General features: G+C 47.9%; 1 protein-coding gene across 5 annotated transcripts in view; it reads right to left on the bottom strand.

Moving 5' to 3' along the window:
* VEGFC (vascular endothelial growth factor C) overlaps positions 1-17,444 on the bottom strand; it is a 551,666-nt gene that overhangs the window by 28,133 nt on the left and 506,089 nt on the right. The window lies entirely within an intron of this gene.

The following is a 17,444-nucleotide window of genomic DNA, read 5'->3' on the forward strand; positions in this document are numbered from 1 at the left end:
TCCAAGCTAGTAGCAGCTTTAAATTGCCAGCACACAGTGTTAATGCTATTGTATTGCTCTGTTTGTGTGAATCCAGAAGCCATTGGGGTCTCATGAGGCAACAATCAAGGGACAATGTTGCTCAAACTTCTGTGGGGAATCTCTCCTATTTAACTCTACAATTACAAACATGTTTCGCTGAGAGTCCAAGCTTTCTCTTCTAATATAGCATCACATATCTGTTCCTTGCCTGTGCAGATCTCAGTTCAAGAATGTCCAAAGTAGGTCCAAAGGGTGGGAACCTTGCTATATGTAAAAGTGTTTCATTTATTTAGTTATATTTCAAATTAGCTTACATGGATAGCCAGTGAGTGTGGGGCGTTTGCAGTCCTTCATGACCTACGTTCGACACCCTTGGTTTCATTAGAGGGCCAACTGAATTGATTGGTTTTTTACACTTCTTAAGGACACTGTGGTCCAAAAGTGATCTAGTGTTAGACTTTGGTCGGCTGAAAGGAAGAAGCCTAATGGGTAAAGGTTTTACATTCTTTTCAAAAAGATAGGTGATTGGTGATGTTACAGACAGGAAACATAGCAGCACAGCAGGAGAAGCAATGGTGCCAAGACATTCACATTTAAAATTCGAAATGTGAAGCAACGTGGCTGTACGGAGAGTGTGGATAAAGACCATAAAGGTTGGTTTTAGATTTGCCATAACATGAGTTTTAAGTGTTACAGGATGCATTACACCTTGGCCCTCATTGTGAATTGCCTACTCTGAAGTTCCCAATACCAGGAGAATGGTTGCTCCACGGTGGGAAATATCTGTACCATTGTAAGTTGGACACCGAAGATCTACTAAGAAATAAATAATTACTGATAGAATCAGTAATTTTGGGTCCGATCCCTCTAGTAATTCCTTATTTTAGACCAGACTTTGACCCGGAGATTTCAGCTCATTTTAGCCATCAAAGTCTATAGGTGAAATGTTAGAGGTCTGTGGTGTTTCTGCAGATCTCATAATTCTTTTTTTTTTAAGTTTCAAAAATAAGTTTATTTAAGGATAGCGAGTAAACAACAAAACTTCGTACACATGGTCAATAAAAACCTTCATAGGTGAGGGAAAGGAAATAAGGGATATTGATGATACATAGTTACATTAGGAGTGAGAAAAAGAATACATCCATAGATCTCAAAATTCTAATGGGGCCAGTATCTGCTGTTATCATCCTCAGTAGGATTAAGAAATGTAAAAAGAACTATTGATGGACAGTATGCACATTTGTGTCATACATTCACCCCAGTACAGAGATCTGGGCACAAATCCATCTTGTTTGTGCTCACCATGCCATTCCAGTTTGGACCCAAACATATGCAAATCAGTCTTTACCCTACGCCCAATAGAAACAGTCCAGCCCGAACTGCCAAGCCAGGTCCTCCCTGGACTGGAAACAAGCATCCTAGGCCCGGTTTCGGGGTTTCACCCCTCTTTAGCCAGGATAGCTTGATTCCAGTGGCATGGAGAGCACAGGACTCACGACCTATCCCAGCATTCCTTCTGATCTTTTTTTCTGTCTTCCAACAGAATAGGATGAGGAGGGGAGCTGGGGGCTCCTAAGTCTATACTCACGAGTTTTTTTCCACTCCCGGGCAGTGGCATCGTTGTACCACTTCGTATCCTTCCCTGCTGGGCTTAGGAGGAGTTGAGGGTTTCTTTCTGCTTGCGCTGTCGTAGTGCACAAGGGAGGTTTGGTCTGAGTCTCCCAGGTTGCAGGGCATGTCAGGAGGCACGGCGGCGCTCCACCGCATCGTGATGGTTCCAGAGTGCGGCTTCACTTCTAAATCGCTTGGCCTGAAGTCCGGGAGTAGGTGGAAGTCAGACACTGTATTGTCGGTCTCCAGTGTGGCAGTACTTAGGAGCCGGCTGGGGTGAGTGTCTCTTAGAGGTTGTTTCTTTCTTGCATTTTGCCCTCTACTGCCATTTTCCTTTCAGATCTGGTGGCCTGGCTGGTTATGTGCCCCCACCTGCTGTCGGGTATGTGCCCTGGCCATTCTTTAAGCCTTTGCGACCAGCCAGCGGCCGTTCCTCCCTGTTTTACTCTGATCAAGAATCTGTTGTCAGAAGTCCAACAAAGTCGGGCCTCATTAGTTCCTTATTGAGAGGCTGCCGTGGAACTGGGTGCTGTTGGCTGACTTTTCGTTGCTGTGGTGATCTTGGATTCCTGCCCTTTGTGGTTGGCCTGTTTCTTTCCCTGCCTGAAGATGCTGTTCACAGGGTTGAGAATGGTTGATGCATCTGTGGAAGATCCTCCCAGAGTTCCTTGTGTGAAGGGGTGCCTGGTGACGTCTGGTTCTCTGTCATGGGAAGCATTCCAGGAAAAGCAGGGAGGGGAAGGATTCTTGGATCAAGTGGTTGATTAAAGAAACTCTGCATGAGATGAAGGGGTGTTCTAAGGGCTCTCTTCCTGTACATTCCTCTTTTTCTTCCTCTGGTTCTGAGGAGGATTGGATGGGGGGTGTGGAGCATAAAGGTAAATACATTGACAGTGATCTTTTGCCTGATTTGCTTAAGCTTGTCAAATCCAACATGGGTTTTCCGGATGATGAAGCACTAAGCACCTCTGGTGGCTCGTTGCTGAGGCAGTTTCAAAGTTCAGTCATGGTTGATGTACCTGTCCAACCCTACATCCGTGAAGTGCTGAAGCACGAGTGGAAGGATCCTGATCGTATCATGCTTACCAGGTTCATGGCTAAGCTTTACCTGCTTCAGGATATGTCTTAGGAATTGGCTGACTCTATCTCAATTTATTCCTTTGTGGCGTGGCTTGTGGGTTGGACTTCCTTGGCTGAGGTTGAAGTTATTAAAGATCCTGTTGACAAAAAGGTGGATGCTTCCCTTCAGATGGTGTACTCTGGGTCTCATCTGGCTCTGAGGGTTGGCATTTATGGTACTTACGTTGGTCAGTCTCTGATCTCTAATATCAGGGCTATGTATCTGTCCATGGATTATACACCTGACTGTTCAGAGTTTTTGGGTAAACAACCTTTACCACAAAGTTTTTACCACGCGGTACCTTTACCACGCGGCCGTTACAATGCAAGTCGTTACCATGACTTGCGCTGGAGGGCGCTGTGGGATAAGGAATTTTATAAATGTATATTCCAACACCTTCCCTACTGTTACGGGGACTGGTGTTGGAATATAAAATTATAAAAATCCTAAATCCGCGCCCTCCAACGCAAGTCGTGATAAAGACTTGCGTTGTAGCGGCCGCGTGGTAAAGGTATGCGTTGTTACAACCTGCGTTGTAACAACGTACATCCGAGTTTTTGGAGCACATGGAGCAGCAGGTGGAGTTCCTCTCTGAAGTGTCTTTTGACGTGGTGAGGGCGTCAGCCCTTTCCAGAGGAGCAGCGGTAGCGGACCAACAGAATATGGTGTTGAAGGACTGGAAGACTGATTCAGCTCAGAATGCTTGTACCTTACGCTTTTCAGGGGACCATGATGTTTGGGGAGGAGTTGGAGGGCAAATTGCATAAACTCTTTAAAGAGAAATAGCACTCTTCGTCCTTTAAGTAGCCCTCTGCTGTAACTCCTTCTTCCAAACCTAAGTCTTTCTTTCACCCTCCTTTTCATCTGCAGTTTTCCAGGGGTCATGAGAGGTTTCTTCAGGTAGGGGTTGGGATCAAAAAGCGAAATCCCCCCACCTAAACCTCATTGCTGACTATATGGCAGGGGCTCTAGAATGTTTGGTAGGAGGACGGCTGCAGTTCTTTCTCCCTGCTTGGCTGCAGTCCTGTTCCGATGTGTGGGTTCTGGACATTGCTTGTCAGGGGTACCGCATCGAGTTTTTTTAACCTCCTTAGAATTCAGGGATTCGTCCGACTCCCTGGCCACCCTGTCTGGTCAGGCGGTCTGAGTTATCTCTGGGGGTTGAGTCCCTCTTGAAGAAGGGGGAGATTCAGGAAGTTCCTCCTCTGGAGGTGTGGAAGGGGTTTTACTCTCTGATATTTCTTGTACCCAAGGTGACGGGGGTTCTGTTTGGTCCTCGATTTGAAGGTCCTTAACAAGTTTGTGCTCTATCTACCCTTCTGCATGGAAACTCTGAAACGGGTGATTCTGTTGGTGCTCCTGGGCCACTTCTTGTGCAACCTCGATCTCCAGGATGCTTACTACCATGTTCCAGTTCGCCTGAGCTTTCGTCAGTACTTGAGGTTTTGCCTTCGGGAGCGTCATTTCCAGTTTGAGGTCCTGCCCTTTGGCCTGAGGTCTGCTCCGTGGGTGTTCACCAAGGTGGTGGCACCGCCAGTGGCTTGCTTACATCTTTGGGGATCCTCATTTACCCTTAATTGGTTGATCCATGCTCCCTCTCAGGAGCAGGTGTTGGTGGATCAGTGTTGTATTTTGCCCTTTTGGAGGGTCATCCCAGAACTTTTTGACTTTCTCCTGTATTTTTTCTGACCTTTTGTTGGGGGTTTTATGACTCTGGGCACTTTATCACTGCTGTTCAGTGCTAAAGTTCATGTGCTCTCTTGGTAAGAATGGTCTACACCTGTTTGGCATATTTAATCTAGCTAGCAGTCCCTTGTACAGTGGTATCTCATATACCCAGGGCCAGTAAATGAAATGCTACTGATGGGCTTACAGCGCTGCTTGCGCCACCCACAAAAATAGCCTTTTAAACCTGTCTCAGGCCTCTGTTGCTGCTGTGACATGGCACATAAAGTTGTTGCCACGTCTGTGACGCCCCTTTTACTACATATCAGTCACCTGTAAGGTAGGCCCTAGCTAGCCCAATAGCAGGGTGTGGTGTAGATAGAAGGTAGGACATGTGCCTTAACAGTGTGATATGTCCTGGTAGTGACAAGCAGCCTATTTGGTTTCTCACTGCTGTGGGCTGCCCTATCATGGGGACTCATTGGGGATTCCCTGATATGTGCTTCAGTGGTAATTCCTGACATGAGTGGGGCTGCGTGATCACGTTTGGTATGTTTGGAAATGTCATAATAAATGCTGGGTATTGGTGGTAGCAGATTTAATATTAATATTTTAGAAATGGCACTTTTAGAAGTAGGCATTTCTGTGTGCTATGTGTCTTTGGTCCTCTGCTAGGATGTGCATTGACTGTCTGACTTTGAAGTCATAGGGGCTGGGGATGTGCAATGGCTTCAGAGAGTCTGGATGAGTCAGCGCTATGCTGAATAAGCCTGATCTGCATTTAGAGTGTTGTGATGAGTAGCACCTGTATAGGACTGTGCCTGCCTTCCACAATGATGGCTCCGCCCCCTGTAGTGTGTCTTGGGCCAAGGCTGACACTGACAATGGAGGATGTTGTCCCTTTGCAGAACTGGTTTGGACTGGGTTCAGAGCCCTGAGCCATGGGAGATCTAAGACATTTGCACCATAATTGCTAGGGCTGTGACCCCAAGTGAGGTGAGCTTGCTTGGACTTGGGACCAGATGCTGCTGGTCCTGTATGTTGCCCTAGATGACTTCTAGACTACCAGGGAACCACCATCTGGACTTTGCCGAATGTGTTGGCCTGGGCCTGCTTCCTACTTGGGGCCCCAATGATCCCCCAGGGCTTGGTGGCCTGCCCGGAGGGATTTAAATCAGCGCATGGTGAGTGCTGTACCTATCTGACAGCAGTGCCTGATAGGGGCTGAATTTGCTGTCAGAACCCAAGACGTGGGCTCACTCTGTAAAAGTGCGGCAGGTACAGAGGAGTGCAATCGGGCCCAAGCAGAAAGTTGCGGAGACTTCGCTCCGTATTCTGTGGCACGAAAAACCACCGGTGTTTACTGGGGTGCACTACTGAGGATGTGCTATGCTAAGTACCAGCTATAGGTGTATGCCTAATTTTGAATGCGTTTATAATGTGTGCACTCCTCAAATGTTTTCCTATGGTGCACTACTGATGATGGCTACGCCTAATGCTTTGTGCTAAATGGGGAATCATATCAGTAGCTACTGGTCCCTAACTGTAATGTTTATGACAGTGGCATGATTGGCCAAAGTGATTGGTGTAATCTCTGTGAAGTCATGGTGAGTGCCTGGTGGCAAAGTGTAAAATATGTGATTAAGTTCTAATGTGTTTCTATGGAGAATACAAAGGCTATTTTTATATAACCTTGTATGGAGTTTCTTTAGTGGTGTGCCTAGTGTGTCGCTGCTGTGTGAGTGTGTTGGGCAAATGCTTTACACATTGTCTCTGAGATAAGCCTGACTGCTGCCAAGGGGGTGAGCAGGGGTTATCTTCAGCAAGTACCTCCCTTGCACTGACTAGAGTGGTGGGTTCTGCCTGGCTGAGGCATATGCCCTAGCCAACCAGAAACCCCATTTCTAACAATCAGGAAGTGGTTTGTTCAGCGTTGCGAGATCATGGTTTTCTTTGGAATCTTCCCAACTGTCAGTTGGAACCCTCGCAGGACTGGGTTTTCATCAGGGCTTGCTTTCGCACCAATCTGATCAGGGTGTTCCTACCTGTTTCTCAGGCAGTAACCTTGTGTTCCCTAACTTGGAGATTCTTGGCGGGGGGGCTCCTTTCCAGTCTGTGTGTGGTTACAGCTTCTGGCTCTCATGGTGGCGACTGTATTTACAGAGGCATGGGCTTGTTTTATTCTCAGGCCTCTATGGTTGTAACTGTTGGCTCATTGGAATCCTTTGTCCCGCAATCTGGTTCTTCGCGTTTCGAGGTCTCCGTGCCTCCTCCCTGCTCTGCGCTGGTGGACGTTGTCGAAGCATCTTTCTCAGGGCCTGACATTGCAGCCCTCTTCTCCGGCGGTTCTAACGATGGATGCCAGTGCCTTCGGGTGGGGGTCATCTTTGGATTCCGGGTCTCTTCAGAGTCGTTGGTCCCTTCTGGAAAGGCAGCATTCCTCGAATTGGAGGTAGTTAACTGCAGTGTCCCGAGCTGTGATGGGGTTCCGCAACCGGTAGTTGGGTCCCAATGTGGTGGTCCGTTTGGACAACATGGTGTTGGTGGCTCACTTGAACCATCAAGGGGATTCAGGTCCAAGTTTTTGAATGCTGTCATGACTTCTTTGTTTTGTTGGGCGCGGGGGCATCTGTTGTCTCTCTTGGATCTTCTCATTTAGGGGGTGTACAATGGTGTGGCAGATGCCCTCAGCAGGTTTTTCCCTGCCTACCAGGCAGTATCTGACTCCAGTGGCGTTTCGACTTGTGTGCAGGATACTTTGTCTTTCTTATCTCAACCTCTTTGCTTCCCAGCACAATGCCTAGCTACCCCTGTTCTGCTCCTGGGTTTGGCCGAAAGGGGCTTGGGGAGTGGATGCTCTGTCCATTCCTTGGCTTTCCTGCCTCCTGTATGCCTTTCCTCCTCTGGCTCTGATCCCCTGGTTTTTCAGCTCGCCTTTGTCGGGAGCCCTGGGTGGTAGTGGTGGTGGTTCTGTTCTGGCCTCACTGGTCTTGGTTCCACACTCTGAGGTTGTTGTCTGTGCAGGGTCCCTGTTTCTCCATTGCTTTCCGTCCCCTCTGTGGTTGTCTCTGAAGTTGTCTCACCCGAGGCTGTCGATGTGGAAGTTGAGAGACAGGGGTGGCGACATTAGGGTTTCCCTGAACATTTAGCCCTGGTTCTGCAGCAATCGCGTAGGCCTTCAAGTTTGATATCTTATGGGGGTCATATGGGGAATTTCCAGCGGGCTCTTGTGGCTTCTCCATTTGAGCCTTTATCTGTGGTGGATGTCAAGTTTCTGCATTGAAGGTGGTCTTCCTGGTGGCCATTACTTCGGTTCAGCGCTTTGGGGAGTTGGGGCTCCGATAGTTTGGGAGCGGTTTTTGTCTTTTTTCAGTTGATGGGGTGGTCCTCCGTTTGGATTCAGCCTTTGTCCCCAAGGTTTTTTGTCAGTGTTGGTGTTGTCAGCTTTTACCACTGCTCAGGGATCTGCGGATGATCTTCTATCCTAATCGTACTACTTCTTTTTGGAAGTCTGATTCTCTGTTTGTCTCCTTTGGGGTGGCCTCTCATGGGGGAAAGGTTTTCTTCCATTGATAGCTGACTGAAGCAGGCCATTATGCTGGCTTACTCTCTTTCGGGAGCCCCTCCTCCGGAGGGTGTATAAGGGTGTTCTAACCGTGGGGTGGCGGCTTCCTGGGCAGAGATTCATAGGGTGTCCCTGTCCGATATCTGCTGGGCTGCTACTTGGGCTTCCTCTAGCACTTTTGTGAGGCCTTATCAGATCCAGAATTTGTTGGGAGGTGATGCTAATTTTGGTTTGGGGGTTTTGCGGGCTATGTGCTCCTGAATCCTAACCTGTGCCTTTCAATAAATCACTTGGTTTGCTGTCTGTTTAGTCCATGTGGTTTGTTGTTGTTGAATGCCGGTGGTTGCTTGGGTATTCTCATTATTTAATGAATAGGACAAGGACAGGAGGGACCTGGAGGTAATGCCCTATTACTCCTAGTCCTATTGTCCTCGTCCCTTTCATTACTTCCCGCCCTCCCGGTCTTGCTGGCCATCATCTGTGGCTTGGTCAATTCAGGAGGAATGCTGGGATAGGTACTCTTTTGTACTCCCAGGGAGGAGAGGGGGAGGTAGGGCCAGCATTCCTTTGTTCTTTTTTCTGTCATGAGATACTATTATCTAATTTTTTTTTAATGAATGGGACGAGGACAACAAGACCAGGAGTAATGGTCTACTTACATCCTCGTCACAAAAAGAAGTCATAAATTGTGCACCAAATTTTTTATCCAGTATTTTTTTTTGTGGAACAACCTAGGTATCAATCAGTCGATCCATAAAAGAAGGAATTGCAGAACAACACAGCTAATTAATTGTCATTGGTAGGTCTTAGTTTGCGACCGCCTGTGATTGACTTCAGTGACAGGCATGATGGCCTGCAAGGGACAGCAGGCCACCATTCTTGTCTGTTTTTTTAGGTTGTCATTCTGCATGGAAACCTGTTTTTTTTTTAAAGTTGAATCTCAGAGGGGAAAGGATACAAAAGAACCACTTACCCTTTGAAAATCAGTTACTACTCCAACTTGGAAGTCGTTAACTGCTCAATGGGTGCACCCACAAATTACAGGCTCAAACCATTGATAGATAGCTCAAAGAATCACTGTTTGGAAGAGATTCCGCTGCTAACCATTGATGCATCTCAGCATCTTCTGTAGGTAGCAGAACAGGTTGGGTCCTATAGATTTCCTGTCCCGTGATTAAAGAGGTACAATGCAGTTAATTGATCACTATCTGCTCTGCCAGCCCCACTGATCTTAAAGATTCACCATGGGCCCTCAATGGTTTCCATCAGCTAAATGGGCCACTAATACAGTCATCATTGACCCTTTACAACTTTAGACACAGACCCTTTCTGCTTTTAATTTCTTCAGAACGTACAACCTAATATTATGTCTGCCATTCATCAATGCTCATACTTTTCACCCCATCAATTATCCCTATGTTTTTATAAGGTAGGGATCTGTTCTAAAGCCTTGACATGGTTCACTTCATTTCTGAAGGATCGAACACAAATAATTCAAATGGGATCCTGTACTTCCACCTCAAAGAGCATTGAGCATCGAGTCCCGCAAGGAGCCACCTTAAACCCGACCCTTTTCAATGTATAAGTATTATCTTGGGCGGAAATTTGTAGAAAATGAGGCTTTGATATCTGCTCCTACGCCGATGATACTCAATTAGTGATCCCCCCCTGATAAACAGACTGACCAATACCGAGAACAAGAACAACTTAATGAACTGTCTCACTGAACTCGCACGCTGGATGTCCCAGCACTGTCTAAAATTAAACGTGGCAAGTCTGAAATTCTGCTCTTTGGGAGCACCCAGGCTATTTGGGACAATAGCTGGTGGCCCCAGGTACTAGGCACTGCACCGGAACCCAAGCGCGATGCAACAAATCGGGGCATAATCTTTGATGACACCCTATCTAAGCAGGACCAAGTGGGCACTTTGTGTGGAAAAGCTTTTTCTACACTGAAACAACTGTTTCCTTGGATCCCACTAAATTGCAGACAAACGGTAACGCAAGCTCTGCTCCTAAGCAGACTGGACTACGACAACGCCCTTTGTGTTGGCATGGCTGAATATCTTTTCTCTAGACTTTTCTCTAGACTTCAGGTGGTCCAGAATGCTGCCGCAAAACGAATATTTTATAAAAAAAAATGTAAGCTCCTTTGTTTTGGGCATACATCTTTACTCAAAAAAGGACCACAAATCTTGCAAGACAAGCTCCATTTTCATGTCCCCTCGCGCAACTTGAGATCGTGTCACCAAGCCCTCGACAAAGTCAAGCGCACATCCAAGGTTAGGATGGGCGACCGGTCCTTTTCCAAATTAGCTGCAGTTCTTTGGAACAACCTACCCCTTGATCTTAGCTTGAAAGACGACTAATTGCTGTCTAGAAAAAAATTTAAAAACACTTTGTTCCCCAGATACTGATCCTATCAATGCTCAGCGTGCACTGAACTAAAATCTGTCCTAGCGCCGTGATGTCCCTCGGGATGATTGATGCGCTTTATAAATACCAATAAATTGAGTGCATGTGTGTGTGCCTATGGTAAATGTGTATTTATTATTATTATTTATTAGGGAGTTTTGTAAAGCGCCTGGTTTACGCCCAGAGGCGTGTCCCCGCGCTATGGTAAGTAGGGTAACAGTATAACAGCCTAAACAGTAGTTAGCGTCTGAAGAGATGGGTCTTAAGTTTCCGCCTAAACAAGGATTCCGAAAACTCCATGCGTAGTTCTATCGGCAGGTCATTCCACCGCTTAGCGGCCAGGTATCTGAATGATCTGCCCCCCATACGTGTTTTCTTTATTTTGGGGATTTTCAGAAGTCCTGTGCAGGACGAGCGCAAGCTCCTGGTGGGCTCATACCAGGTAACCAGACTTTGTAACGGGGCGGGGGCTTTTCCTCTCAGAATACGGTGGCATGTGGCAAGAGCCTTGAATTCCACCCTGCTTCGAACCGGAAGCCAGTGCAACTCCTGGAGCGCTGCCCTGGAGGAAGATCTTCTAGGAAGCCTCAAGACAAGGCAAGCGGCAGCATTTTGCAACACCTGGAGGCGGTTTACAACCTTTTCCATTGCCCCCAGATACAGCAAATTGCTGTAATCCAGGCGTGATGTAACTAACGCATGCACCAGCGTCCGGCGAGCAGTAATGGGTAGGAAATCCAAGATCTTCTTCAAAGTTTTAAAAATGCCGAAGCATGTCCCCACTACTCGGCTGACCTGGGAGTCAAAGGCGAGATCAGTATCTAGCCACACCCCCAGGTTCCTTGCTTCGTGGCAGGGAACAGGTACCTCTCCTAGGCAGGATGGCCACCATGCCGACGACCATACAGGTGGACCTCCCCCCACCACGAGCACCTCGGTCTTGCTGCCATTAAGTTTTAGGCAGTTGGCGGACATCCAGGCTGCCAGTTCTTGCATGCAGGCTCTGAACTTGTCTGCCCCTAGACCAGGTGCGCGTGAGAGGAATACCACCAGCTGAGTGTCATCGGCATAGGACACAAGACGTAGTCCGTAGCCTTCAACAATGGACGCCAACGGGGAGACATAGAGATTGAACAGGGTGGGACTCAGGGACGAGCCCTGCGGCACGCCCTGGCCCAACCCAATCTCCCTAGAGTAACACTCTCCCTGACGAACTTGGAAGCACCTGCCTGTCAGGAAGGACCGGATCCATCCAAACGCAGCTCCTGACACCCCTCCGTCATTCAGACACTGTAGCAAGGTGGAATGAGCTACAGTGTCGAATGCTGCGCTTAGGTCCAAGAGGATCAGGGCCATAGTTTGGCCCTCATCCACTCCCTGCCGTAGAGCCTCTACTGCCATGAGCAATGCTGACTCCGTCGAATGTCGGGGACGGAAGCCAAATTGGGAGTCATGGAGTAGAGAAGCTTCCTCTACAAAGCCCATCAGCTGGAGGTTTACAATTTTTTCAGCAATCTTTGCCATGTATGGCAGGAGGGAGATAGGGCGAAGATTGTCTAACCTATCATAGCTAATATTGGGCTTCTTTTGAAGGGGAAGAACCACCGCTCATTTCCAGGCATCCGGGACAGTGTGAGTCTCGAACGAGAGATCCATAAGATGGCGGATATGAGGCTCTAAGACATACAGACTGCCCATCAGGCGTCTGGGAGTAGTGGGATCTCGGGGGGAGCCTGATTTAATTGACCCACAGATCTGAATGAGTTTTTCAGTGGGTGGGGTTACGAGTGTCGCTAGCACCCGTCGTTCACCTCTTGCCTTAAATACCTCAACCACCTCGGGGTCCATGGCAGCCCTGCTGGGGAAGGTTGAGTATATAGTAGCGACTTTATTGGCAAAGAACTCCGCTACTCGGTTGCAATGGTCAACCGTGCAGAATTCCTCTGGGACTGCTGCAGGCTTTCCCACTGAAAGGGATTTGTATATTAAAAACAGTTCCTTCGCGGAGTTATCTGCTTCCCCAATCCTGGTGCCATAATACATCTTTTTAGCCTTTTTGATTAGTCCATGATAGTTTCGCCTACTGGAAACATAATCCAATCTGGCTTGTGTGGCGAATTCTATTCTCCAGCGCCTTTCTGCCCGCTTGCACTTAGATTTGGCCATGCGAACCTCTTCATTAAACCAAGGTTCAGTTTTCAATGCGCGTCCCCCTGTTTTAATCTGGGCGAGCGGGGCTACTAGGTCCAGGGCGTCTAAAATGCGTTGATCCAGACTATTGTTGACAGTTTCCACATCCTTTCCCCCCAATTCATCCCCCACCATGAGAGCTTCATTAAACCTGGCAGGAGAAAAGTTGGCCCATCTCCGTCCAGGGCGATGAAGTGCCACCTTTTCTGATACTTTGGCTCCCGGAATAGAGATCGAGAAGGGCACCAAATGGTGATCCGACCAGGGGATAGGTACGGGAGATAGAGCTTCCACTTGCCCCCACTTGGCAAAAATAGGGTCCAGCAAGTGGCCCCGTTGATGGGTAGGGGATTCACCTACCAGCTCGAGCTGAAGAGCCCTCAGCTCCTTGCGAAGGTCCCCTGCCCCCTTATCATTAGGATCATCCAAGTGTAGTTTGAGGTCACCCAGCACCAAAAACTTATCTGTGCGTAAGGCTGCCTCTGTAACACTTTCAACCAGACTTTCTGTAAATCTGGTTGATGAACCCGGTGGCCTATATATCAGAAGGCCCTTAACAGTGCATCCCCCGTTGACTTGAATGGAGAACACGCCCGCCTCACTATCTGTAATCTCAGTCTGCTCCAGAAGGCAGCATAAGCCCTCCTTTTCATAACGATGGCTATTCCTCCACCTCTGCCTTTGGGTCTATCTAGCCGTACAAGGGTATAGCCCTCCGGGATGGCTTCCAGGACCTCTGGGGAGGAGTCGCAGTCCAGCCATGTCTCCGTGAGAAAGACCAGGTCCCATTGTTGTTCTCTAAGGAGATCAAAAATATCTAGTCGGTGCTTACGTAGCGACCGGACATTCAACAAGCCACAGATCAGCTTGTGGTGTTCTCTAATAGTATGTATAGACAAGTCAAACTTAAACTGGCAGTAGCTACACTCAGCATTCTTTTCCGCACTCATGCCATGCAGACACAAGTTACTGGCACACATTTTGCGGAGAGATAGCAGGTCCGCTCTGCTCCAATAAATGTGTCCTGTTGGTAGGGCAGGGGGCATGGCCCTTGGCCGTGTTAGGCCACGGACGGGCGCAGACGGGCTTGACTTGAGCGCGACTTCGGCCCGCCTTCGTCGCGCCCGCTGCGCTCGTCCGCTGCGCTGCCGAAAGTGCATCCGCCTTTTATGCCCCACAGCGAGTGCCTCAGGAGCACTAGACCGCTGACCGGTCCCCCCGCTCACCGGAAGTAGCAGTCTCGACCTTCCTCGCCCTCCGCACAATCGGTGCTAGTCACCGCGTCGGAATGGGGCGGGAAGGAGGGGAGAGATCAGCCCAGGTGTCTGTTACAGCAGGTAAGCCAGCAAACTAAAGTGGCACAGAAATTAAAACTTAAAACTTGGAAGCCTAAATCGCTATCCCGTCAAGGCATGTGCAAATTGCAATTTTACCAATGTTTTAAAAGCGCATTAAAAAGCTGCCTCAGCGCCGAGCACAGTGGCTGTAGACATTGCCACTGCCTACTCACCACCACGCGAGCCGGCTCCTTCAGTGCCTTTTATGCCCCACAGCGAGTGCCTCAGGAGCACTAGACCGCTGACCGGTCCCCCGCTCACCGGAAGTAGCAGTCTCGACCTTCCTCGCCCTCCGCACAATCGGTGCTAGTCACCGCGTTGGAACGGGGCGGGAAGGAGGGGAGAGATCAGCCCAGGTGTCGGTTACAGCAGGTAAGCCAGCAAACAAACGTGGCACAGAAATTAAAACTTAAAACTGGGAAGCCTAAATCGCTATCCCGTCAAGGCATGTGCAAATTGCAATGTTACCAATGTTTTAAAAGCGCATTAAAAAGCTGTCTCAGCGCCGAGCACAGTGGCTGTAGACACTGCCACCGCCTACTCACCACCACGCGAGCCGGCTCCTTCAGTGCCTTTTATGCCCCACAGCGAGTGCCTCAGGAGCACTAGACCGCTGACCGGTCCCCCGCTCACCGGAAGTAGCAGTCTCGACCTTCCTCGCCCTCCGCACAATCGGTGATAGTCACCGCGTTGGAACGGGGCGGGAAGGAAGGGAGAGATCAGCCCAGGTGTCGGTTACAGCAGGTAAGCCAGCAAACAAACGTGGCACAGAAATTAAAACTTAAAACTGGGAAGCCTAAATCGCTATCCCGTCAAGGCATGTGCAAATTGCAATTTTACCAATGTTTTAAAAGCGCATTAAAAAGCTGCCTCAGCGCCGAGCACAGTGGCTGTAGACACTGCCACTGCCTACTCACCACCATTTACGCCACTGTTTATCTACATGTGTGTCTGCTTTTGTTTTGTTTGTTTATCCTAGGTCCCTATCCACTGATGTTTGTACCTGTCTCTTTGTGTGTATGACTTGTGAAGGCATACATCTATGTGTGTGTGATAGTTAGATCTGTCAGCCTTAGAGGAGTATTTCCCCAAACTTTTTGCCTACTTACCGACAATTTTTTCTAGATTTTGTTTTTGTTGGCCTTAGGACTCTGTGCACTTTACCACTGTTAACCAGTGTTAAAGTGCTTTTGCACACTCCTGTAAACAGGGTTGATGGGTATATACCTTAGTGGTATATGTATTTACTAATAAGTCCCTTGCAGAGTGGTATACCATACACATGGGCCAGTCGGCCTGTAGCACTTATTGCGTCATCCACTTAAGTAGCCCTCCAAAACAAGTCCCAGGCCTGCCATTGCAGCCCTAATGCAATGTCGACTTGGCATTTAAGCACCCTTAGCAAGCCTTAAACTCCCCTTTTTTACATGTATGCCACACCTAAGGTTGCCCTAGGTAGTCCGTAGGGTAGGGTGCCGTGTAATCAAAAGGTTGGGCATGTACTTTTAAGTTTCACATAGCCTGGTAGTGAAAACTTCTGAATTCGTCTTTCACTACTGTGAGGTCTGACCCTTCCATAGGATAGCATTCAGGGTTCCTTGTTACATTTAATAAGCTGTAATTCCTAATTGGGAGCAGATAGATATATCATGTTTGGTACCTATGAAAATGTAATGATATCCCCTCTTTAATGGTAAAGTCAGATTTGCCATTACAATTTTGAACATGCCACGTTTAGAAGATGGCCATTTTCCTGCCGTTAGCCCTTTTGTGCCAGTAGCCTGTCCTGGGTCACGTGACTGGGTGTAACTGACAGTTAGACTTTGCTGATTCCTCCCAGACAGTCACACAATAGAGGGATTAGGTGTGTTGGAATGTGCCATCTGCTGGCAGGATGGGGGTCGGAACTGAACACAACCCCACTTACACCTGAATAGTCTGCCTTTTCACAAAGGGCTTAATGACCCGGCATTGTCACTGCAGATAGCTTGGAGTCAGGGAAGGGGAGTCATCAAATGCCATTAACTTCAAATAACCTTTCAGGAAGCTCCTTCCACTTTCCGGAAGAGGACACAAAGGTATAAAAATAAGACCTTCCGACCCACTTTTCAGTTCACTACTGGACCTGCAGAAGGACTCTCAGAGAATGACCTGCTGTTGTGACCTACTCTGCACTCTGCAAGACTGCTGCTGTAGCTAAAGGGATGCTTTGCTGCCTGGAGCTTGCTTAGAATCCCTGATGTTGAACCCTGCATCTTCATCTACACTCAGAGCTACCAGAAGTGACTACAATGGCTAGTTTGCTGGGCTCCTGTTTAGAGCCACAGGGACATAAAAGGCTCTAACCATCTTGGACCCACACCTGGAACTAGCTTAAGTGAGTTTTGAACCCTCAAGAGATGTCCCATAAGTCCTGGACCCTCGTTTGTAGTGTTAAATGTTCCCAGATGGCCAAGTTCCAAAACGGAGGACTTAGACAAGATTTGGCCATAAAGTGCTCTGAGAACTAGGAGGAGACCAGGACTAACCTACTCGCCCATCGGCCCATGGTGCATCGCAGTCTGGATTCATGTTGTGGCTTCTCCTGTCACATAAGTTTCACAGCAGCAAATACATTTCAGCTGCCCTCATCAGACCTTGTCAAACTGTGTTCAACTACAGCCTTCTGCTTCTTCCATCTGGAGGTTTTCAACTTCCATTTTAGTGACTGAGTATGAACATAGAAATCTTCATCACTGTTTTGACCCACAGCATTCCGACAATGAGGGTCCCCTCTCGGGCACCACTGCAGCCTTGCCCTGCTGAACTTTACCTTTTCAGCCATTTTTCTTTATCAATTGTTCTAAGTTCGAAGGTAATCCCTGACAAGGCACAAATCACTTCTTGTATCCGAACCACGCTCTATCGCGGTTGGCCATTACTTTTGACTTTGACCCACTCTTGAGCGACTAGATTTCCACAGTGGGTGCTTTGATCTTTTCGTTGTTAGATTTTTCCATTAAAAACTTTAAAAATTCATAACCCCAGTTCTACTGATTGGGTTGTTTTCATTTTGGTGACAAATAATTTATTAACATTTAAACATTTGTGTTTTCACTTTAATACTGTTTGTGTGCTGCATAAAAACTTTACACATTGCCTCTAAGTTAAGCCTGACTGATTTTTACCCAGGTTTAAGCACAGGTTAATTTAGTGACTTTTTGTGGTTAACCCTGCAAGGGATTGTGGCTGTTGTTTGACAAGGGCTTACACCCTAGTCAACAAAAACCCAATTTCTCGCAGTGATTGTCTGTTTTGTGTGTGCTGGTATGTTTCTCTCTTTGTTTGCATGCCTTATGTCGCGTGTGTGTACATGTATATGTGTGCATGCATGAATTTGCTTGTTTGTGTGTTCATGCTTAGTGTTTCTGTCTACTTATATGTGTATCTATGTTGGCTTGGGTGTTCCTCAATCTATGGGTGTTCGTGTGTCTATGCATCTGTGTGTATATGACTAAACATGTATGCCTGCATATGTCCA

The sequence above is a fragment of the Lissotriton helveticus genome, chromosome 2_1 (genome assembly GCF_964261635.1).
Source record: "Lissotriton helveticus chromosome 2_1, aLisHel1.1, whole genome shotgun sequence".
NCBI lineage: Eukaryota > Metazoa > Chordata > Amphibia > Caudata > Salamandridae > Lissotriton > Lissotriton helveticus.